Here is a 14,070-nt window from a genome sequence, read left to right as displayed (position 1 = left end):
AAATATTGCAGTACAGCGCTGCTTATACAGTGGAACCTCGGTTTATGAGTAACTTGGTGTGCGAGTATTTTGCTATATGAGCAAAGCTTGCTGTAAATTTGTAACTTAGTTTATGAGCAAGCTTTGCTGTTCGAGCAAATACTCACCACATACACTTCCGGTTCCGTACTTTCACCGCACTCTGACCCGCTCTTGCAGTCCGCACAAACACACACGCACATATTATGCTCACCTTACCTTCCGTTCCATCGCCGAACTTCCGCTGCCAGCCGCTTCTCAAAGGCAGCTTATGCTGACCAATCTCAGGCAAGTGGCTCATGCCTTTGACGTCAGCGCTCTGGCAGTGGAAGCTCCAGCATTGGTCGCAATGGTTACCCGATACACATGCTGTACCGGCGAACTACAAGTTCCAGGAGGCCGGCGAGGGAATGGAAGGTAAGGTGAGCATAATATATGTGTGCGTGTGTGTTTGTGAGTCGCACAATAGGGGACCAGGATGGGACATTGAACAAGTTGTGGAACAAATTGTCTGAGCTTGCATTATCTCCTATGGGAAATTTTGTTTTACTAGACGAGTAACTTGGTTTACAAGCACACTCCCAGAACAGATTGTTCTCGTAAACCAAGGTTCCACAGTATTTATCCTGCACTCTACGCTGAGCGCTTATACCAGAGATTATGTGTAAATCTCTGAAAAAACGTGAATCAGACAAAATTACCAATGGAAAATTCACTATAATGAGGTAGATGGAGTCACTTTGAACTCCCTTCTGGCCTGTGGTCCAGCAGTGTCCATTGTTTTAAGTGTCTTTTTTTTTTTTTTACACGTGCACAAAATTGCGGAAAATAACTATTTTGTGTATCTTTGAAAAGGATAGAGGCCACACTGAGTCTGGAGTAACTCTGCTGCCTCGTAAGTGAATGGATCTATTAGGGATTTCACCTGAATCCCGAACTTCGAAGAGTTACACTATATCACAAAAGTGTGTACACCCCTCACATTTTATTAAATTATACTTTTTCATGGTACAACACTGAAGATATGATGCTTTGATACAACGTAAATAAGCCAGTGTACAACTTGTATAAAAGTGTTAATCTTGTGTGCCCTATAAATATCTCAACACACAGCCATTAATGTTTAAACCGCTGGCAGCAAAAGTGAGTACACTCCTAAGTTAAAATGGCCAAATTGTGCCCAAAGTGTATATATCTATTGTGTGCCCACCATTTTATTCAAGCACTGCCTTAAAAGGGACCCAGTCAGAAGGATTTTTGAATATAAGCTAAAGCCAATGCTATGCTGGCACTATCGGGCTGATTCTTTATATACCTTTAGTGGTCAGCTCGGATGTATAGGTTTTGAAATCCAAGAAAGTAAAGTTTATAAAATTAGCTGCTTGTTGAGTCACAGCAGCTGAGGATCAGATAATATCTGGGGGGGGGGGGTATACAGAGTTATCTTCTCCCCCTGTTATAATTAGCATAAGTATGACACAATCAACCTAGCAGGACCTGTGCTGAGGTCATACCCATGTGACCAGAAGGGGTGGGGCCTCAGCCAACAAAGCTGGATACCAGGTGACATGGATATGACCTCACACAGGTCCTGCTAGGTCGATTGTATAATACTTATGCTAATTCTAACAGGGGGAGGGGATAACTGAATAACACCCCTCCCAGATATTATCTGATCCTCAGCTGTTGTAACTCAAGAAGCTGATGATTTTATAAACTTTACTTTCTTGGATTTCAAAACCTAAACATCCAAGGTATGTATAGACTCAGCCTGATAGTGCCAGCATAACACTGGCTTTAGGTTATATACGAAAATCCTGGTGATTGGTTCCCTTTAACTCTCTAGCTCATCGAGTTCACTAGAGCTTTATAGCAGCCATTGGAATCTTCTTCCAATTTTCCATGACGACATCACTGAGCTGGTGGATGTTAGAGACCTTGCGCTTCCCTACCTTCTGTTTGAGGATCTCCTACAGATGTTGAATAGAGTTTAGGTATGCTTGGCCAGTCCAGTACTTTTACCCTCGGTTTTTAGCAAGGCATTTCTCATCTTGGAGGTGTGTTTTAGGTCGTTATTATGTTTGAAAACTGCCCTGCGGCTCAGTTTACAAAGGAAGGGATCATGCTCTGCTTCAGTATCTTGCAGTACATGTTGGCATTCATGGTTCCCTCAGTGAACTGTAGTTTCTCACAGCTGGCAGCACTCATGCAGCCCCAAATCATGACACTCCCACCACAATGCCTGACTGTAGACAAGACACACTTGTCTTTGTACTCCTCCCCTTGTTGCTGCCCCACACGTTTGACACCATGTGAACCAAATAAATTTATCTTGGTCTCATCAGACCACAGGGCATGGTTCCAGGAATTCATGTCCTTGATCTGCTTGTCTTCAACAAACTGAGAGCTTTCTTGTGAATCATCTTTAGAAGAGGCCTCCTACTGGGATGACAGCAATGCAGACCAGTTTGATGCAATGTGCAGTGTATGGTCTGAGCACTGACAGGCTGACCCCCCCCACCTTCCACACCCCCTCCATCTGCTGCATTCCTGGCAGGACTCCATATGTCTATTTTGAAAACACAACCTCTGGATATGATGCGGAGCACGTGCACTCAACTTCTTTGGTCGACTATGGCGAGGCCTGTTCTGATTGGAACCTATCTTGTTGCTTTATGGGTGCTGCAGTTCTGTTTAAGGGTTTTTGCAATCTTCTTATAAGATAAGTCATGTTTATGTAGAGCAACATTTTTTATTTTTTTTTGTTTTGTTTAGATCCTTAGAGAATTTTTTGCAATGAGGTTCCATGGTTAACTTCCACTGACCAGTATGAGAGAGTGTGTGAGCCACAATAGCAAATTTAACACACCTGTTGCCCATTCACATCTAACACCTACTCCCCAATCACATCTGTAACTCTGAGTTGCATGACATTGGTGAAGGAAAATGGCTAGTTTTGCAAAATGTGCCCAAATTTCGCTTACTGGTGTATTCACTTTTGTTTTGCCATCAGTTTTGACATTAAAGGTACATCTGTCAGCAGGTTTTTCTACCTCAACTGAGAGCAGTATGATTTAAACACATGAGAAACAAAGTTTTTATAGTGCACAAAAGGTTACTAAAATGCAACTAAAACACACAAAAGACATGACATGCTGGTTTTCAAATATTTGGCATCCAAAACGCTGTGTTTAAAAAAGCAGTGTGCGCATGGAATTTGCTGACTTCTCATAGACTCTGCTGGGGAAGCAGAACACATGCATTTACCCTGCAGTTTAAAACGCTGCCAAAACGCATGAAAAATGCACACGTGCGCACATGGCCTTATAAAAGTAGCAGTATCGACTTCCTGGATATTCAATTGTAATTGACGATAACAGGCTAGTCCAAACGGACGTGTTTCGTAATGACACGTCCGTTAATGCTCCGCTTCATGCCTCATCTATCCATCCAACCTGCCAATTTTTGAGGATGAGGCGGATTTGCATGTCCGAAGACAGGTTTGAGGCTCAGTCGGCTGATCTCCGTGGTCGTTTCCATGATAGGGGATACAGCAATAGATGCATTAGGAATTACTATTATAGTGCCAAAAAGACCCCCTAGAGGACAACTACTTGTGTATACCCCCCAAAAATGAGACTTCGGATTCTAAGGTCAGATTCATCGGGACTTCTAATCATGAATGGGAAACAATGCATGATATCCTTAGCAGACATTGGCCTGTATTAATGACAGAACGGTGTGGAAGTGTTGAGCAAAGACGCGAAACAGCTGTCGTTCGACGTGCCCTGTGTACCCCCCCTCCCCCATGCCTCCACTTGTAATTAGTTGATGGAATAAAAGGTTTTTTTTTTTACCCAACTATTCCGGTGAGTGCCTTTCGTTCTACTATTATCTTGTTCAGCAAGTGTTTTTTTTCTTTGAAATGAGCACCACGGATTTTTTCCTTGCTGCCAGTATTCAAATGAATGGATTTGACGGATATTAACTGTTTTACCAGATTAATGAACCACACGTTGTGTCATTAACCGCTGAGTGTGGATAGTGCCCAGGTTTTCCTTCTCTTATTCATTAAGGCTCTGGCGGATGCCCTCACATACAATCCACTTATGACGGCTAGGCGGGGTAAAAACCTAAAAGACTTGTTGGTAAAAAGTCATTATGTCCCTCAAAGATCTAACCCATTTGGCTCGTGTGGTCCCACATTGGGGTGCTTCCCGTGCGGAGATTGACTTCATGTGAGTTCCTCATTTGGGTCAGGGAGCATGTGAGAGACATCATCGCTGCCAGATCGGTAACGGATACCGCTTTGCTTAAAACATTTCCTAGATACTTCAAGTTGCTCACTCCTGTGACCCCTCCAGTTTGAAAATTCAGGGCATTGATGTAATACGTGGGGGCATTAGGGGTGGGGACTTGAAGAAACTACTTGCACAATATATGGCGAAGTGGATCATCATATTGGACACTTTGGTCCCTAAGTTACTTAATGAGTCTATTAGCTTTGCCCCATTCCTCTAGGGTCTATCCTCAATTACATTATGGGATTATTGCATGTATGTACATTTGGTCACTATGCATATAATTGTCATTGTTTGACCTTATGATCATCCCCTTTCCCATTTTATATGTCGCTTTATGTTTTTAATTTCATTATTGATTTGTGTTCTCTCAAAAGATGCTGGGTTCTTGCATCTTATGTCTTTTTGTAATTCATATAGGCACTTTATCATGCCTTTGGAAAGAAAGCACATTGAAGGTTCCCCCATCTGTTAAAGAATGAAAAAGGATGTTACAGAATATATTTGGAGAGACCTTCTCTGCGTTAACTGCCATTCCTTGGCTGCTTATTTATTATTTATTATTTATTGTAACTTTTACCTTTCCGCTGTGTCAGGTCTGGACATCCTGTGCACATGGGTTTATTGTCCTGCCTGTCTCACTGGCCTGACCATCGCTGTCTATACGCCATTGCGCACATGCGGGGGCCACAGTGATGCGTCTCTGCTCCCCCGCGTGCGCGAGATGACGTAACGTCAGGGCCGCCCGTGAGACGTGTCTGACACATCTGCGCACAACTCTTAAAGATTTCTGGGTTGCAGATAATAGCGGCGGACATTTCAACCCGGGTGTACTGCACGGAACTTCTCCCTTCTGATGAAGATAAGAAATTTGCCCCTGTGAAATGCGCGTCAGGGCTTTTTGACGTCCTAAATCATCTGGCATCATCCGGTTACCACTTGGTGCACATTGCAGCACTCCCTGCCTAGTGGATATGATATTTTGCTGCATTGTATGGATTAGTGAACTCTGGTGACCACTCACTATGCACAATGATAGATGCATTTGGTTGCACTATAAAGACTTATGATGACTTTTGGTGGTTTGTCGATGTTCACCTGTTCTGGGTTCAGTATGTTATCTCTTGGTTTAGTACCCACTGTCCATTGTACTTGCATTTGGGATATATTATCTGGCTGTTTCCTTATTTATAGGTCTCAAGACATGTAAAAAAAAATTAAAACTTTTTTTATGTTGTCATTATGCCTAAATAAATTTTGTAACTTTTTGTGCACTATAAAAACTTTTGTTTCTCATGTTTAAATTATGCTATGGAGTTTGTAGGGTCACATTACATTGTGTACTCTCGGTAAAATGCTGTGTATGGCTATAAGGAGTATTTTTATAATTTGAAAGCAACGTGATGTAGGCAGAGAGATCCATCATTTCACACTTCCATCATTTTCCCTCAGTCACAATCCGTCGCTTTGAGAAAAAATAATTAGGATTCATTTTTTTCCCATAGACTTGTATTAACAACGAAGTGCGACTGATGACCTTGCATCCGTTTTGCGACGGATCAGTCGTGAAATGACTGACCATCGGGCGGAAGCAACGCAGAATGTAACGTTTTTGTCTGCATAAAAAAAACCGGACAGCGACGGATCCGTCGGCGTCTGTCGTGTGTTTATAATGGAAGCCTATGGGCGTATTCCGGTGATGGATTTTTCTTTTAGCAACCAAGCATGCTCAGATGTGTAAATTCCTTTCTGGTTACAAAAAAGTTTTCTCTCGCTCTCTCTCTCATTGTACAATGGATCAATTTTTTCACAGGATCCGTCGCATCAGTTTTTACACTATCTGCAACGGATAAGTCGTATCAGTCACAATACGGATTGTGACTGATGGAAAAAGACGGAAGTGGGAAAGCAGCCTAAAGGTGGTGTCACACACAGCGACAACGACAACGACGTCGCTGCTACGTCACCATTTTCTGTGACGTTGCAGCGACGTCCCGTCGCTGTCGCTGTGTGTGACATCCAGCAACGAGCTGGCCCCTGCTGTGAGGTCGCCGCTCGTTGCTGAATGTCCAGCTTCATTTTTTGGTCGTCGCTCTCCCGCTGTGACGCACAGATCGCTGTGTGTGACAGCGAGAGAGCGACGAAATGAAGCGAGCAGAGAGCAGGAGCCGGCATCTGGCAGCTACGGTAAGCTGTAACCAAGGTAAATATCGGGTAATCACCTTGGTTACCTTCGTTACCAGCCTCCGCCGCTCTCACGCTGCCAGTGCCGGTTCCTGCTCTCTGCAGATGTAGCTGCAGTACTACACATCGGGTAATTAACCCGATGTGTACTGTAGCTAGGAGAGCAGGAAGCCAGCGCTAAGCAGTGTGCGCGGCTCCCTGCTCTCTGCACATGTAGCTGCAGTACACATCGTGTAATTAACCCCATGTGTACTGTAGCTAGGAGTGCAGGCAGCCAGCGCTAAGCAGTGTGCGCGGCTCCCTGCTCTCTGCACATGTTGCAGCACAGCGACGCGTGTCGTTATGATCGCTGCTTCGGCTGCTGTGTTTGACAGCTAAGCAGCGATCATAACAGCGACTTACAAGGTCGCTGCTACGTCACAGAAAATGGTGACGTAACAGCGACGTCGTTGTCGCTTAGTGTGAACCCAGCTTAAGGTTACTGGGTGCAGCTCTATTGACACAATCAGAATTTTTAGATTTAACCATCTACAGTAGCAGAGCTGGGAGCTGTCCCGCCCACACCAGGCTCTCTATAGAGATTGTAAATTGAATTTGAGATGTCTATCGGAGGAGGGGGCGTTCCGGACTCTCATGTGCTGGACATTGTAGTTCAAGCAATAAGTCCTGCTGCTTAAAATAAACAGATTGGACTTTGATAAGTCGGGCATCCCTAAATTCTCTGCTAACCCTTGCAGCATGCTGCCTTTAGCTTACATCACAAAAACCTGCTGACAGACTCCCTTCAATGGCTGCATGTTATTTAGAGAGCACATCAAATGTACCGTATTTTTTGACTATAAGATGCACTTTTTCCCCAAAATTATGGGGGAAAGTGGGGGGGTGCGTCTTATAGTCTGAATGTACGGCATGGCTGCGGGCAATGAGGGTGCTGTGGTGGAGCTGGTCATCTGGGCATGAGCAGGCTTCAGCAGCGCCTGCCGTGACCACGTGGGCCCGCTCATTTAATATGCATGCCCATCCTCCCGCCCATCTCTCTTCGCTGAAACCGGTGCTGACAGGTGGGCGGGATGATGAGCGGGGGATGCGCGCATAATTAACACACGGCCGTGATCACCCCTGGCAACTACAGACTGGAGTGATCATGTGTGGCTATATTCACTGCCCCCCGCGTATCATCATCAGCGCGGAGGGCAGTGAATCAGTACACTCATTGACAACGATCCCTGCAGCACCGCGATGTCCTCCTGTCTGTGCCGGCTGCGGGTGTGTGGAGACTAGCGGTGCTCACAGCGATGACATCGCTGTGCGCACGTGTCAACACAGCCGCGGCCGCCACAGACAGGAGGAGATAACGATGCTGCAGGGATCGTGGCCGGCTCCACACACTCCAGCGGGGCTGCTGCTGGCACAGACGGGAGGAGGACCGATGCTGAAGGGAGCAAGGAAAGGTGAGTATGATAGTTTATTATTTTTTTTTGTGTGCCACAGGATGCGGCCATATAGCAGGATGGGGGTATATAGCAGGATGGGGCTATATAGGAGGATATGGGTATATAGCAGGATATGGGTATATAGCAGGATGGGGGTATATAGCAGGATGGGGGTATATAGCAGGATGGGAGCACATACCAGGATGGGGGTATATAACAGGATGTGGCCATATGCCAGGATGGGGTATATAGCATGATGCGGCCATATGCCAGGATGGGGGGGGGCATATAGAAGGATGCGGCCATATACCAGGATGGGGGTATATAGCAGGATGCGGCCATATGCCAGGATGGGGTATATAGCAGAAGGATGGGAGCACATACCAGGATGGCAGTATATAGCAGGATGGGGGCTATACCAGGATGGATATAAGGATATAAGGCTGGAGAATCATTACCAGGATGGGGTACCTTAGTAGAGAATTTGGGGACATTACCCCATAACAGTGTCAGCAGAAGATCCTCGCCCCATGACAGTGTGTCATGACCACATTTTTTGCTTAAAATTTAATTTTCCTGCTCTAAAACCAGGGTGCGTCTTATGCTCCGGTGCGTCTTTATAGTCCGAAAAATACGGTACACTGATATTCAAACTGGAAACTGACTACTTCACATTGTATCAAAATGTATTATCTTCAGTGTTGTCCAATGAAAAGAATAAAAAATGTGAGCGGTGTACTCACATATGTGATATACTGCAGATGGAAGACCTAATGTAAGTGCTCATTCCGTAGCTCAAATTCCCTGCAATTGCATTCAACTCAATTCATAGTGTTCTGCCTTCTTTCACGTAACACTGTGAATATCTGGCATTCATCTAAACCCTCGTTCACATTTCCAATAAGCAGACTGTAGGAGTTCAATAGTCTTTATTTATTAGGTGGTAACATGAACTTGATGGAAGAATATACGAAGTATACAGAATGTACAGAATATCCAGGATACACGGGTAAAAACGGATTACACAAGGCAGGAGGAGAGTGTAGAGAAAGTAGAAGCATGGCACAGGTCTGCTTCCCACAAATTCAGGAAGAAAATGGCTGCAGAACTTCTCAGAAGATAAAGAGTTGGTTCTACCTAGAATACACTTCACATAAAAGAGAGGTACTCAACAGAATAAGGCTATGTGCCCACGCTGCGGAAAATCCGCGGAATTTACCGCGATTTTTTCTCGGAAATTCCGCGGATTTTTCACAAATCCGCAGTACAGCGAGTCCCCAGCCATTTCTATGGCATTTGGGAGTGCTGTCCCCATGCTGCGTTTTTTTCCGCAGCATAAATAATGAAAATTTCCCAGCGGAAAAATCTGCAGCATGTCAATTATTCCTGCGGATTTCTCCGCAGGGTCCCATACTTACCTGGCTTGATAGCAGCGGTGCAGACTGGAGCGCGGTGGAGCCAGGTATAGGAAGGAGGAGGTGGGCGGGGCCTGCACGAGCTCCGGTCATGTGACAGCCAGAGCTAGTGCAGGCCTGCCCACCTTCTTTTGCACAGTGCACAGATACGGCCGAAAAGTGACGTGCTACGGGATGGAGATAAGTATGAACTCCCTGATCACTGCAGCTCTTGTTCTGCATAGAGGATGCAGTCCCGAAGCCATGGTACTGTATCCTCAATGCAGGACATCGCAGCATATCCGCAGGACATTCCACTGTACAACTGCAGCATTAAAACAGACAAAGTTGTGCTGCGGTTTTCTGCGAGCAACTGGGAATGTCCTGCGGATATAACCTCAGGACACTCACCGTGGGCACATAGCCTAAAGGGTAACAACGACCTCTAGGGGTTGTTACGAGAATTGCAATGAATGAAATTACCTAACTGCCATACATGGTCAGAACACATATAAAAACAAGAAAACAAGTCCCCAATCAGGTATGTCATCTGAAATGGGAAATATTGGGGGCTTCCATGTTACTGGTAGCACAAAGGCTCGGGAAAAGCACTATGGATCCCCCTTCAAAAAAGAAATCCAGCAATATCTGCATTTGCAAATTCAAATGCCCCCTCTTTTCTGAGTACCATAACGTGCCTAAACCACATTTAGCGTTCACATGTTTGGCATTGTTGTAGTGGGAGAGCCCGCTATGGGGCTGAGTGTCTCCAGAAGCACAAGCTGGGAAAAATGTAGGGGCACTATAAAGGCTTAATAGCAATTTTCCAGAGACAAAATTGTCACTAGATGAATTCCCAGAGGTGTGTATTTCCGAAAATGTGGTCACTTGAGGGGGTTTCTGCTATTTTGGCACTTAGGTGCTCTGCAAATCTATTCTAGGATAATCTGTGCTCCAAAAGTAAAATGGCGCTCCATCCCTCCTAAGCACTGTGGTGCGGCTAAACAATATTGTACAGTCATGTGTGGGGTATTGCCACAATCAGGAGAAATTGTGTAACACATTGAAGAAGTTTTACCTATTCCCATTATGAATATTGAAAATCTGGGGCTAGAACAACATTTTAGTGGTATAAAATTTTGTGACACACATATGGTATCAATATACCGTATTTTTCGCTTTATAAGACGCACCTGATTATAAATAAGAAAGCCGCGGAGACACCATCACGTGTTTCTCAACGCTGACAGGAAACTAGCCAGGTCTTTCACCGGGAAGGAACAACCACGGGAAGGGCAGTCTCCAGTCAAGGAGACCACCTATACCAAACATGGTATCCATCCACAGACAGCCGTTTCGGGGTATTTGCCCCTCATCAGTGTGGAGTAGGAATCTGGCTAGTGGGGGCAATGTCAAGTAAAAGACTACTTAAGCAAGCATTGTTGACCTTAGGGAGATCAACATATCCACTTCGGAGACACCATCACGTGTTTCTCAACGCAGAGAAACACGTGATGGTGTCTCCGCGGCTTTCTTATTTGCATACTTCCCAGGGGGCAATGCTCTAGAATCACTGCGTTGAGAAACACGTGATGGTGTCTCCGCAGTGGATATGTTGATCTCCCTAAGGTCAACAATGCTTGCTTAAGCACCTGATTATAAGACGCACCCCCAAATTTGGTAAAGGAAAAGAGATTTTTTTTTTAATGTTAAATGAGGTCCGTCTTATAATGCCAGTGTCCATCTAACAAATCATAAAGGGTATATGTCCCTCATACCCATAAGAAGTAACATTAAAGTCAATTGTCAGCAGGTTTTTGCTATTTAATCTGATGACAGCAGGAGATAGGAGCTGAAACAGATTTCAGGGATGTGTCACTTATTAGGCTGTGTGCTATTTTTTACTTAAATGAAGGTTTATCTGCATTAGATAATCAGTGCCTATCCTATACTGCACAAAAGCCCTGGTCTGACCACACTCCCTCCTCTTATAAGTTGCTCACTGTTGATAGACCGTGTACATAAAAAGCTGTGGTGTGGGCGGGGTTAGCTTTCTGACCTCTGCTACATGCTACATCTAAAAACTGTGTTTGAATCGGGGTCTTTTTTCCTACATTACACTGCTCACAGATGAAGTAGCAAAAACATGATGACAGATTCTCTTTAAGACGGAAAATGTGCATAGCAGAGTTCATTTTATGTGGGGCTTTTCCAGGAGCATTTCTGGCAGAATCCGCCTGAAAAGCTGTGTGCACGTAGCCTTACACACAAACTATTTTGATTTTTCCTCCGTAATCTTAAATTGAGAACTGTGACTGTCACAACTTTTGCACCGTGTGTGTAAGTAGAGAGCTGATGCTTTGATCTTGTCCAGCACGAAAACTGAACTAGTAGATACCCTTTAATGCATATTAAACATTTGAAATTTTAATTATTGCATTATTAGGGTACTTTCACACTTGCGTTATTTTCCTTCCGTTACAATCCGCCCTTTTGGGAAACAGCGGAATCCGTTAACGGATTCCGCTGTTTCCCATAGACTTGTATGGTTGACGGATTGTACCAAAAGGACCTGCGTTGCTTCCGCTGGGCGACGCTCCGTTGCTTCCGCCCAGCGGGAGCAACGCAGCATGTAACGTTATTTTGAGCAGCGGAATCCTCTGGATTTCACTGCGCATGCTCTTTTTTTTTTTTTTTTTTTTTTTTTTTTTTTTAAATCAAACTTTATTTTGGCTCGCGGTGGCCGAACGTTCAGCTGAGCGCCCGGCTGCCGGCAAGCGACAGCGCTCAGCTGAATGACCGGCCACCAGCATGCCCGGCCGCCGGCAAGTCACAGCGCTCAGCTGAGCGCCCGCCCGCCGGCATGCCCGGGCGCCGGCAAGTGACAGCGATCAGCTGATCACCCGGCGGCCGGCTGCAGGGAGCGATCAGCTGATCACCCGGCGGCCGGCTGCAGGGAGCGATCAGCTGATCACCCGGCGGCCGGGAGCGATCAGCTGATCACCCGGCGGCCGGCTGCAGGGAGCGATCAGCTGATCACCCGGCGGCCGGCTGCAGGGAGCGATCAGCTGATCACCCGGCGGCCGGCTGCAGGGAGCGATCAGCTGATCACCCGGCGGCCGGCTGCAGGGAGCGATCAGCTGATCACCCGGCGGCCGGGAGCGATCAGCTGATCACCCGGCGGCCGGCTGCAGGGAGCGATCAGCTGATCACCCGGCGGCCGGCTGCAGGGAGCGATCAGCTGATCACCCGGCGGCCGGGAGCGATCAGCTGATCACCCGGCGGCCGGGAGCGATCAGCTGATCACCCGGCGGCCGGGAGCGATCAGCTGATCACCCGGCAGCCGGCTGCAGGGAGCGATCAGCTGATCACCCGGCAGCCGGGAGCGATCAGCTGATCACCCGGCGGGCGGGAGCGATCAGCTGATCACCCGGCGGCCGGCTACTGGGAGCAATCAGCTGATCACCTAGCGGCCGGCTGCAGGGAACGATCAGCTGATCGTTCACTATAGTCTGCCGCTGGTAAAACCGGGAAAAAAAAAAAAAAAAAATCAAAACGAATTGCGTTGTTTTGCAGCATCCGTTGCATCCGTTGTGTCACTATATGCAACACATCCGTTGCATCCGTTACACAACGCAATGCAACGGATACCGTTCAACGCAAGTGTGAAAGTAGCCTAAGATGTCTAAATATAAAGTGTATAGGTTTCTTCAGCTCCTTGTAAAGCAGATAGTAATGGTCGGACCCGAACTGTAAAAGTCCAGATCCACACAATTTCAAAGGCTGCAGAGTGCCAGACCCGGTCCCAGTATTCCGAGTATTGATCCGCATCTGACACTTGGTGAGTTTAAAAAGTAAATAAACTAATTAAAAGAAAAATAAAGAAAATAAGAAAGTAAGTGCATTGTACTTACCGAGGCTCCGGAGTGGCTGTACACTGCTTGCGCAGCCTCTTCTTCACTTCCTGGGCCGGGCATTATTGCTCATCCATATGCACTACTTTCCATGCCTACCTGCTGTTCTGGCGTCTGTGATTGGTTACAGTTAGATGCGACCTTTAGCCTATGTAACAGCATCTGACTGCAAACAATCACAGGCGCTGTCTGCGGGTCAGTATCGTGGTATAAAAAGAAATAAAACATTTGGCCTAGAGTTCCCCCATATTATGATACCCAGCACAGATAAAGCATACGGCTTATCCTGTGTATCAAAATAAGAGGAACCGCATGCGCAGTCGGACCTGCAGGGCTGTTTTGGGGGTTAATAAAGTGTGAAAGAGGGTGTTTTTTTTTTTATTTCAAATAAAGGATTTTTTCGGTGTTTGTGTTTTTCTTTTCACTTACAATTGATACAATTTACTTACAATTAGTAATGGGGAGTCTCATAGACGCCTGCCATTACTAATCTAGGGCTTAGAGCCAGCTGTTTGCTGCCATTAACCTCTTATATTACCCAGCCACCGCACCAGGGCAATTGGAAAGAGCTGGGTAAAGCGCCAGGCTTGCCATATCTAATGGATGCAACAGTACGGGCGGCTGCAGGCTGCTATTTTTAGGCTGGGTGGCGGCCCTATAATAATGGACTTCCCCAGTCTGATAATACCAACCCCCAGCTGTCAGGCTTTATCTTGGCTGGGTATAAAAATTAAGTGGGGGGGGGGTGGGGTGGACCGCATGTCGTTTTTTCAAATTATTTATATTACAAAAAAAATAAAAAAGCCCCATGCGATTCCTCCTATTT

The 14,070-nt window shown here is 46.0% G+C and overlaps 1 protein-coding gene across 1 annotated transcript in view; it reads left to right on the top strand.

The window, feature by feature from the left end:
• Positions 1–14,070, top strand: part of LOC142296301 (uncharacterized) — a 184,160-nt gene that overhangs the window by 115,499 nt on the left and 54,591 nt on the right. The gene's annotated exons all lie outside the window — the stretch shown is intronic.

The sequence above is a fragment of the Anomaloglossus baeobatrachus genome, chromosome 3, assembly GCF_048569485.1.
Source record: "Anomaloglossus baeobatrachus isolate aAnoBae1 chromosome 3, aAnoBae1.hap1, whole genome shotgun sequence".
Lineage (NCBI taxonomy): Eukaryota > Metazoa > Chordata > Amphibia > Anura > Aromobatidae > Anomaloglossus > Anomaloglossus baeobatrachus.
Note: the sequence above shows the minus strand (reverse complement) of the source record. Positions and strands in the feature narration are given on the sequence as shown.